The sequence below is a fragment of the Mustela putorius genome, unplaced genomic scaffold (assembly GCF_011764305.1).
Source record: "Mustela putorius furo isolate JIRA1106 unplaced genomic scaffold, ASM1176430v1.1 tig00000174_pilon_pilon_pilon, whole genome shotgun sequence".
NCBI lineage: Eukaryota > Metazoa > Chordata > Mammalia > Carnivora > Mustelidae > Mustela > Mustela putorius.
This window is the reverse complement of record NW_025421304.1, coordinates 10,412,910-10,423,816: the sequence shown is the minus strand read 5'-3', so window position 1 is coordinate 10,423,816 and position 10,907 is coordinate 10,412,910. Positions and strand designations below refer to the sequence as shown.

The window sequence follows — 10,907 nt, the reverse complement described above, 5'->3', positions numbered from 1 at the left end:
TGTTGCAAGAGGAGTGTCCTTACTACCATCTTCCCAAGTTGCCCTGGGACCTGCGGAAGCACTAGAAACGTGGTGGTCCGCAGTACTTCAAGACCTAGGGGAAGAGTTTATGGATCCTTTCACGGAGGGCCCTCAAGGGTGACCCAAGAGCTTCTGAAATTGAAAGCAAAATGCTTTTATTTTCTGGGAGGAAGGTCGTAGAAAATGCCATGTGAATTAACAAATCAGTCTACTCTCCAAAAGCATCTGAGAGTTTGGGCTGAGCCTCTAATGTTCGGCACAGTGGAGATTTTGTAGACTGAAATGTAGGAACATTTGTAAATTGACATCATCCCCGAGCTGTGAGTTTTGTCCAGGTTATGAAACAGATCTGAATTTAAAGTAACTATGTTCAATTCCATGGCAAACTCCAATAATTTTGAGATTACAACATCCTATTGTTTACTGAGTTTTATGCAAATTCCTATAGTCCCCCATATGCCCCTCACCATAGTTCCTACAAATGCTGATGGGTATAAACTGCTTTTTATTTTTTTTTATTATTTTTTTAAAAATATGGAACGCTTCATGAATTTGCATGTCATCCTTGTGCAGGGGCCATGCTAATCTTCTCTGTATCATTCCAATTTTAGTATATGTGCTGCCGAAGCAAGCACTCAACTGCTTTTAAAAACACAAAGTAGTATGGGGTACCTGGCTTGATCATTTGGAAGAACATGCATCTCTTCATCTCAGAGTTGTGAGTTTCTCCATGATGGGTGTAGAGATTACTAAAAAAATAAAAAGAACGTGAAGTAATAAACATTAGTTTCGTTTGGAGCACCTTTGAGACTCTCCTAGTATCGTTAAAAGCTGTTGATGCTTCTTAGAAACGTAGAGCCCAAAATCTTTTAAAAGTCAAAGGGTCCTTTAACACTTCAGTGGGTCTTGGTGGCATTAGAAGGGCAAAGAGTTGCTCTAGTCATAAAACATCAAAATTTTCTTCTCAGCTCCACTTCAGTCCTTATGGATTACATCATACAATTTAGTGCTGATTTATTGCATAGTTTTTAAGTTTTCACATTATTATTACAATATTATTTTATTACAATAATATTTTTATTATTACAGTAGCATTTTGCATGTGGCAGTGAATTGAATGGTTCAGAACACCCATTACAGCCATCTCTTTTCCCAGTCCTGCATGGGCTCCTTCAGTCTGCATAGCAGGCAACTCTTGATCTCAAGGTCGTGAGTTTGAGCCCCATATTGGGTGTAGAGATTACTTCAATACCTGCACTTTAAAAATTTCATTGAACCACTAGTAACTTCAGTTCTTCAGCTAGTTAATGCCACCTTAGAGGACACCTACAGAGTCATGCTGTGAAGCATGAGGCTTTTGCTCGGCTACCTCCCCTTCACTGGTCTTCTCCGTGTGTCATTGTTCCAGTGTCACTGTTATTCTGTCTATTGGTTACCTTGGTAAATTTAAATATTCAGGACTATATTTCTTTCCTACCAACCTGACATACTCTCTTAACTTCTCACTTGGTAACACAAAAGATATCAGAACACTTCTTCTTTTTTCTCCATTCTCTTTGCCTTACCTTCCACACGTCATCTTTCATTGGGTACACTTGAACAAAAAGAACGAAAAAACCTTATGTGAGATAAGCACACATATTGTGAGTGCAGCTTGATGAGTTTTCATAAGCCAAATACTGTGTAACCAGCACCCAGATCAAAAAACACAAATATTCTTTGTGATACGAGAAGGGTCTCAAAAGTGCCCAGACACAATGAATTTTCATACTCATTTTTATTTTTATTTATTTTAAAAGACTTTATTTATTTATTTGACACAAAGAGAGAGAGCACAAGCAGGGGGAGCAGCAGAAGGAGAAAGAGAAGCAGACTCCCCACTGAGCATGGAGCCTGATGCAGGACTCGATCCCAGGACCCTTGGATCATGACCTGAGCCTAAATCAAGACTTGGCTACTCAACTGACTGAAACACCCAGGCACCATTCATATTTATTTTTAAAACCAGCTTATATCCATCAGCATATGTATGAGATATGGGAAATATGGAGGAATTATGAGAACTAGCATAAAATTAAATATACAATAGGGTTCTGTAATAAAAAAAGCACTGGGGTTTGCCATGGAATGAAATACAGTCACCTTAAATTCATTTTGGTTTGCTTCCCATTTGGACCATAATTCTCCTATATAACCATTTCTCTCCTCCCCCTCTCAGACTTTCTGACCGACTTAGGGCTTTTTTGTTTGTTTGTTTGTTTGTATCCCTTGCGTGGTATGTCTTTAACATGTTCTTCCATTTTTTAAAAATGGAAGATGCATTTTCCCAGATGCCTCTGTCCTGAACTCCTCCATCCTTCTGCTCTGAGCTGAACTAGTTTACTTTTCAGCAATGTTGTGTCTTGCGTTCCCTGCTCTCCTGAGTTAAGATGCACCGTTTCTGGGATCCCGTGTTTCTCTATTTACTTATTTACACATCCTCAAATACTTACACATCCTCAAATGGCTTCCTATGAGAGGGAGCACGTGGGAGTTAAATTTCCTGAGAACTTGACTGTTTGGAAAAAGTTTTTTGCTTTGCTCTCTTACTTGGTAGACATTTGACCAGATAAAGAATTCCAGGTTCAAGGGGTGCCTGGATGGCTCAGTTGGGAGAGCATGCAACCCTTGACCTCAGGGTTGTGAGTTCGAGCCCCATGTTGGGCATAAAGATTTCTTAAATAAATAAAACTTAAAAAAAAAAAAAAAAGAATTCCAGGTTCAAGATGATTTTTTTTCTTGTAACTTAATATCTATTAGGTCTGGAGTCACTGTTAAGTAGCAGTCTAAAACCAAACAGATCCCAATTCCATTCTAGTTGGCTAATTTTGTCTCTTTGGAAACTTTTGGGGGCTTTCTAGTCTCTTGATATTTTAACATTTCACTAAGATATCTTTTTCATTCACTGTGGGAGCTTTCAATCAAAATTTGGGTCCTTACTCAACTCTTAGAAATTCTCTTCCTTTCTTATCTCTTCCCCTCCCCCCTTTTTTGTTTTCTTGCTTTCTTCTCTCTCTTTAGTTCTCTTTTTTTGCTCTCATAGTTTGACTCCTTACCAAAGTTGATTTTCCATCCTTTAATAATTCATTTCATTTTGGCAGTGATTTTTTTTTAATCTTTAAAAGCATCCTTATTCTCTAATTGCTCTTTCTTTTTAACCTCCTTTCCTTGTTTTATTGATGGGCTATTGTTTTGAATCTCTCTGAATGTGTTCATTAGACGGTTTTTTAAAAAAAGACTTCTTTCTAATCCTTGAATTGTCTTTTTTTGTTTGTTTGAGGTTTTTTTTTAAGATTTTATTTATTTATTTATTTGACAGAGAGGGAGAGAGATCACAAGTAGGCAGAGAGGTAGGCAGAGAGAGGAGGAAGCAGGCTTCCCACTGAGCAGAGAGCCCAATGCAGGGCTCCATCCCAGGACCCTGAGATCATGACCTGAGCCGAAGGCAGAGGCTTAACCCACTGAGCCAGCCTGGCACCCCTTGTTTGGGTTTCTAACTCTTGACTTTTCCTTCTCATGCTGCTGCTTGCCTCAGCAGCTGAGGGACCCAAGGTTTCCCTTCATATTTAAGAAAGACAGGACAGCAGTGGTGGGTCCTGCTGATGCTGTGAGTGATGGACTATTTCACTATATCCTCTCCAGAAAGGACCTGTTTAGGAAGTAGTTGGGTGTATTTGTTTCTTAGGGCTGCCATAACAAAATGCCACAGACTGGGTGGCTTAAACAACAAATATATTTTCTCAGTTCTGGAGGCTGAAAGTGAGAGATCAAGGTGTCAGAATGATTGGTTTCTCCAGAGCCCTCTCTTGCTAGCTTGCAAGTGACCACCTTCTCACTGTGTCTTCACATGGCCTTTTCTCCATGTACATGCACTCTTGATGTCTCTTCCTCCTATGAGGATACCAGTCCTATTGGGTTAGGTCCCCATTCCTATGAACTCAATTACTTCCTTAAAGACCGTATCTCCAAATATAGTCACATTGGAGGTTAGGGCTTCAGCATATGAATTGAGGGGAGAGGGGAGGCACAATTCAAGTCCTTAAAAGTTGGGCATACATGGTGCTGCAGACTGTCAGATTTTGCTTCAGGGTGAATGGGAAGAAAACCAGCTCTAAGGCAGGTGGGCCCCAAATGTTGAGTGAGCAAGTTTTTCTTCTGAGACCCTGTGTCAGTTAGGAATGTTTCAGTAATGCTTTTAAAAACACTCCATTAGCAGAGGTTTTATTTTTCCATTTAAGAAATCTGGGGATAGATCGTCAAGTACTGGTGTAATAGCTGAACAAGGTCTTTGAGAAGCCAGACTCTTTCATCTTTGGCTCTCTGCTATCTTAACATTTTGCGTTTTCATCATCATGATTGCAAGATGGTCCACAGCTCCAGGAGTCCCATATGTACTCAGGATAGGAAGAGTGGGGAGGGGCCGGCACCAGCCAGAGCTATCCAATTTATTAGGGAAGCAAAGCATGGCAGAAGCTCCCTAGCAGTGTTTCTCTTTGTCCAGGTCTGGGCCACCAGCCATAGCTACAAGGGGGAGCTGAAAATAGAGTGTCTGACAATGGAAACAGAAGCAATCATGTATCAGTGCTGATGATGGGCACACATGCAGCCCCAAATAGAATCGGGGTTCAGTGAGGAAGAAGAATGAGAATAGTTTCTGGGTAGATAATTAAGCGTGTCTACCACAGACACCAACACCCATGACAAAGGTGCACACACTGCTTCTCTGAGACTCATACACCTTCCCTCAACACCTGCCCAAGCAAGAGTTGAGAGGCTTTCCTTTCTGTTCCCATGGCTCCTGTTGTTGACATTAATTCATGGCTTGGAAACTGCTTAATCTCTGTTTTCCCTCAGGCCTCTGAGCACCCTGTGGGAGGAATGGGGATTCCCTCGGGCTGACAAAGAGCCTGACCCAGGATAGGGCCTTTGATACATATGGATGAAGGAAAGAAAGAAAGGAAAGATGGAGGGGAGTGGCAAAAGGGAAGGGGAAGCAAGACAGCAATCAGTACCCTTTGGGTTCTTCTTCCGGCTCCTGATAACATTGTCTGCAGATTTGGGGTTTTGGAGATTTTAGTATAGTATGTTGTTTTGTATGTTATATGATATTGATTTATATTATGTTAATTATATTATATATGTCAATCAATTATGTTATATTATTTATTTAATTAATAATTAATAATATGATTCTATTATATGTGTATACGTATATTATGTTAATTAATTAATATTATGTTATAATATTGATTTTAGTATAGTATGTTAAACTTCATAGAACTCTCAGACATGGAAAGAAAACATGACCTCTTTGGGTTTTCAGTGTCTGTTGAGTATACACTCTACAGAGAAGTGAGAGTCAGGAAGAAGAGCTGTGTCCAGGCTAGTCTAGTAAGTAGGAGTTGAGAGCAGTAATTTCACAGCTCTTTTGAGGCACATGTCCCTTCTCCCTAAGATGTGCCTTGGTATGGAGGATCATTGAGCCCTGGAGATGGCACAAGGGTCCCTCTTACCAAGGCTGTGTCCTGTGGGTGTTCACTGGTCTCTAAGGTTGAGCATCTCCTCTCCCTGCCCTCAGGGACTGATGCCCCTTGAAGTATGACTATTCACCTGGCCTCTACTACTTATGTCCTAGGCTTTGACCTTGGCAGCCACTTCATCAGACATGAGCCTCTGGTGGTCTACAGGTCCTCTCAGGCTCTCTGCATCCCTCAATAGGGCATGGGTTCCTGAATGCCACAACTTGGAGAGTCAAAGTATTCTGCCATAGACGAGTTGTTGCAGTCACCTTCAGCACCACACCCTCACATCTCCCCTACGTCCTGTTGAAAATGGCGTTGAACTAGAGGATAGGGTTCTCCTCAGGGCTGGCATTCATCCCTAGACTATGTTCAGAGAAGTGGCTCATGATCCTGTGTTCTAAGAACCCCTTAACCCCAAGGGAATGAGCCTAAAACCCCTACCTCCTCACTTAAGGAACGTTAACATAGCTTAACTCCAACTGCAGTCATGGTTTCTGCAGGGAGAAGAACCAGCCCACCAATATGGGAGCATAAACATTGTTTCAAAATAGCATCCTAGTACAAAACTGATTCACATAAATTTGCAGAGAAGAAATATTTATTATAAATAAACAGGGGTCTCACTCACATGGATCCTGCAAGGCAAGAAGTGAAGCAGAAATATCAGGATGTGGCTGTCTCACAATCCCTTATGGTAACTAACACATCTCTCAGTGTCAAATGCAGATTCTCAAGAGAGAAAATGATTGCCCAGCTTGAGTCCTGACCAGGTTCAGACATGGCTTCCAGGACACTACCTATGTGAGAGAGGACACTGGGGGGACGGGGGTTAGTTTTTCTAGAAGGAGAAAAATGGATGGTTTTGGGTGTGGCAGATACCTCTCAAATTGTCTCCACTGATGGAGACTCAAACAGATGAAAATGGACTTAAGAGAGGTTCTCAAAACAATATAAACATACTTCATTAAATAACAGTATTGTCCAAGAAAAGATAAGTCTTGTGTTTTTAGCCCATATTCAGTATAAATATATGCTTTCCAAATATTTTCTTCATGGGATAGTAGTTGACCTGCCATTTTCATCATGAGGTAGTAGTTGATCTGCCATTTCCTTAAAGGGTTCTCCTTTAAGATGTATGGAGGAATATTTATATGTTTTGTCTCTCTTACATAGGAGTCATAAGGTGATAGTAATTCTTAAATATGACACTAAAATCACCAATAAAACACAAATAAATTGAACTTCTTTAAAACTACAAAGCTTTTTTCATCAAAGAACATTATCAAGAAAAGGAAAATGCAACCTATAAAATGGAAGCAAATATTTATAATTAATATATCTGATAAGGGTTTAACATCCAGAATAGGTTTTTAAAAAGAATTCCAGAAATTCAACAACAAAGAGACAAACAACCCGATTAAAAAGTGAGCAAAGGACTTAAATAGGTATTTCTCTGAAGAAAGACATACACATGGCCAATAAACACATGAAAAGATGCTCAATACCACAAGTCATTAGGGAAATGCAAATCAAAACCAGTATGAGATACCACTTCACACTACTAGAATAGCTATAATTAAAAAAAAAAAAATGAACATAAGTGTTGGTGAGAATTTGGAGAAATGTGGAGCCTTTTGCTGGCCAGAATGTAAAATGGTGCAACCAATGTGAAAAACAGTTTAGTATTGCCTTAAAATATTAAACTGAATTACCATATGACCAGCAATTACACTCTTAGGTATGTACTCAAAAAAAGAAAGAAAGGCAGGAAAAAAGAAAGAAAGAAAGAAAAGAGGGACTTATAAAGTTAGTGGTACATCAATGTTCATTACAGTAGTCACAAGATGTTAATCAACAGAGAAGTGAAGACATAAAAGTGGCATAGCCATACAGCAGGATATGACTTAGCCACAACATGGAATGTGTCCAAGAGTCTGGTTCATCTACAACATGGATGAACCTTGAAAACATTACATCCAGTGAAATAAGTCCAATGCAAAAGGACAAATATATGATTCCACTTACAAGAAATATCTAGAATGGGCAGACTCATAGAGTCAGAAAGTACATTAGAAGTTACCAGAGGCAGAGAATGAGGAGAATCGGTTTTTTTCCTCACAGTTTACAGAGTTTGTTTGGAATAATGTAGAAAATTTTAGAAATGGATAATGCTGATGGTTGCACAATATCACGAATGGAATTAATGCCACTTAAAAATTAATTCTAATTTAAAATAGCATCTTTTATGTTAAATATTTTATTTATTGGAGAGAAAGAGAGTAGGGGGAGGGGAAGAGAAGGAGAGAGAGAGAGAGAGAATCTCAAGCAGAGAGAATCTCTCTCCCTCTGCGCTGAGCTTGGAGCCCAACGGGGGGCTCAATTTCACAATCCTGATCACGACCTGAGCTGAAACCAAGAGCTGGGCGCTACACTGACTGAGCCACTCAGTCAGTCAGTATTTTTTATGTCAATATCTTTTATGTTATATATTTTTTAACCACACACACAAGAAAAGAATCATGAGGATGTTGGATGAGAATTCTTACCCCTATTTTGGGCAGAACTGCACTGAACCCCTACACATGAGAGCCAGGATTGCTGACATGACTGTAACATGAACCCTACTTGCTTCTTTTGTGAGGAAAAAAGGTAAAGAAAAAGGAGTGTGAGGATAAGGCAAAAGAGCAAAAGGCATATTGTTATCTGTACCCTCTCTCATCTCCTGTGGGGTGGTAAATATCATACTGTAATTATCATGTAATGTAATTGAAATGTCTGGGGGGTGTGAGTGCATGGTAGGGTTCTCCTTTAAGACGTGTAGAGGCTGTTATGTGTTTATCTCTCTTTGAACTGATAGCTGCATCCAGTGTATTAGCTACTGTGCATACTAACATCTAAGGATATGGTTGTTTGGATGGTTGAATTCCCTGGATGGAAGGAAATTCACCATATGACACCTGGAGTTAAAACATGATGAGATCCATGTCTACCAAATGTTGAAACTAATACCATTGCTATGTTCCTATAAAATGATGAGGTTTGACCTGACAATTCTTTTTTTTTTTTTTAATAATTTTATTTATTCATTTGACAGACAGAGAGACCACAAGTAGGCAGAGAGGCAGGCAGAGAGAGGGGGGAGCAGGCTCCCCGCCGAGCAGAGAGCCCAATGGGGGGCTCGATCCCAGGACCCTGGGATCATGTCCCAGGCCAAAGGTAGAGGCTTTAACCTACTGAGCCACCCAGGCGCCCCTGACCTGACAATTCTAATCCTAATTATGTACCAAAGAGAAAGGAAAGGTACACCCGTACAAAAACCTGTACATATTCATAGCAGCATTATTCATTTTAGCCAAAAAGCAGCAATAACCAAATATCCATCAACGAGTGAATGGATAAACAAAATGTGGTTTAGCTCACACTGTGGACTATTGCTCATCGATGAAAAGGAATGAAGTGCTGATCCATGCGACAATGTTCATGAACCAAAACATATGCTAGGTGAATGAAGCCAACCACAAAAGAACATATACAGTGTGATTCTGTTCGTGTAACATGTCCAGTACAGGTGGATCTAGAGAGACGGAAGGTAGATTAATGGTTGCCTGTTAGAAGGATGGGGGAATAAGAGGTGACTGTTACTGGGTGTGGAGTTTCTTTTGGTGATAATAAAAATGTTTTAAAAAGCAGATTGTGGGGGTATATGGGTGGCTCAATCAGTTAGGCGTCTGACTCTTGATTTTGTCTCAGGTCATGTTCTCAGGGTCGTGAGATTGAGCCCTGTGTTGAGCTCTGCACTGAGCGGTGAGTCTGCTTACAACTCTCTCTCTCTCTCTCTCTGCCCCTCCTGCTCTCTCTCTCTCCCTCAATTACTTAATTAAAATTTTAAAAATTAAAAAAATAGATTGGTGTTCTTTGGACAATTCTGTGAATATCCTGAAAACCACCGGATCATACACTTGATATAGGTGAGTTGTACGGTATATGAATAATATCTCAGAAAGACTGTTACATAAATAAACAAACTGAAGAGATCTTGGATGACTGGCTGTGAGGACTCAGGGAAAGGCAGATGTCCGAGGGTAATTCTGAGTCTGCTCCATTTCACATATAATTCCCTATGGATTATAGTGTTCTAGTTCTAAAAAGTGGTTATTAACATATCATTCCTAGGATGAAAACACAGCCATTGAATGGAACAGAGCCAAAAACCTAAATTACAAAAAAAAAAAAAAAAAAAAATTAAATAAAAGCCAAAAAACTGACTGTATTTTAAAACGAATGATGAGGGGTTTAAATTGCATTTGATAGATCATTTACTTTAAGATGCAGAGAGAAAATTATCTTTTCTGAGTTACATCAAGGTAATGGTTTTTTATAGCTTTATTTGAGATACAATTCACATGCTATACACGTCACCCACTTAAAGCGTACAATTCAGTGGTTTTTGTCTATTCATAGTTATACAACTACCATCACAATCCGTTTCAGAATATCTGACCCCCAAAAAGAAACCCTGTGCCCTTCAGAAATCATGCCTCAGTCCCCCGGCTCATCCCTAACCCTAGGCCACCACTAATCTTTCTGTCTTATATATTAGCCTCTTCTGGACTTCTCAGCTCATACATCTTTGTTTCTTTTTGTTGATGGATAATACTTCACTGTACGGATATAGTACATTTTATTTATCCATGTCTGTTGATAGATGTCTCGGTTATTTCTACCCTGTGGCCAGGATGAATAATGCTTCTGTGCACATTCGTGTACAAGTTTTTGGATGCACATAGGTTTATCCCCCCCCCCCCCGCTATATATGTAGGAGTGGAATTGCTGGGTCATAGCTCACTTGCTTTTTTGGTGCTGCCAGACTGTTTTCCAAAGCGGCCGCATAATTTTGCCTCCCCACCAGCAGTGTGGGAGGGTTCTGATGTCTCCATATTCTGGTCAACACTTACTATTATTTTTTAAGATTTTAGCTTTATGTAATCTCTACCCCCAGTATGGTGCTGGGACTCACAACCTTGAGATTAAGAGTCCATTCTCCACCACCGGAACCAGCCGGGCGCCCCGTCAACACTTTCTTTCTTTTCCTCTAATAGCTAAATGGTATCTCACTGGTTTTGATGCTGAGCATCTTTTCATGTGTCTGGTTGATATTCGAATGTTTTCTCCTAACTCCCTGCCCCCTGCCTGTTTAGGCACTTGCCTTCTCTTCCCTGACTGGTTTGCATGCCTCCTAACTGGCCTCTCCATCTTGCATTCCACGTCCTAAAATGCAATCACAGACCCTATTGCTTTCTGCCTAAAATGGTGAATGATTGCCAG

At 40.1% G+C, this 10,907-nt stretch overlaps 1 non-coding gene across 1 annotated transcript; it reads right to left on the bottom strand.

Annotated features, from left to right (window-relative positions):
• Positions 1 to 549: 549 nt before the first annotated feature.
• Positions 550 to 656, bottom strand: LOC123391073. Its single transcript, XR_006605700.1, has one exon. It is a non-coding gene; the product is annotated as a U6 spliceosomal RNA (small nuclear RNA).
• Positions 657 to 10,907: the final 10,251 nt, after the last annotated feature.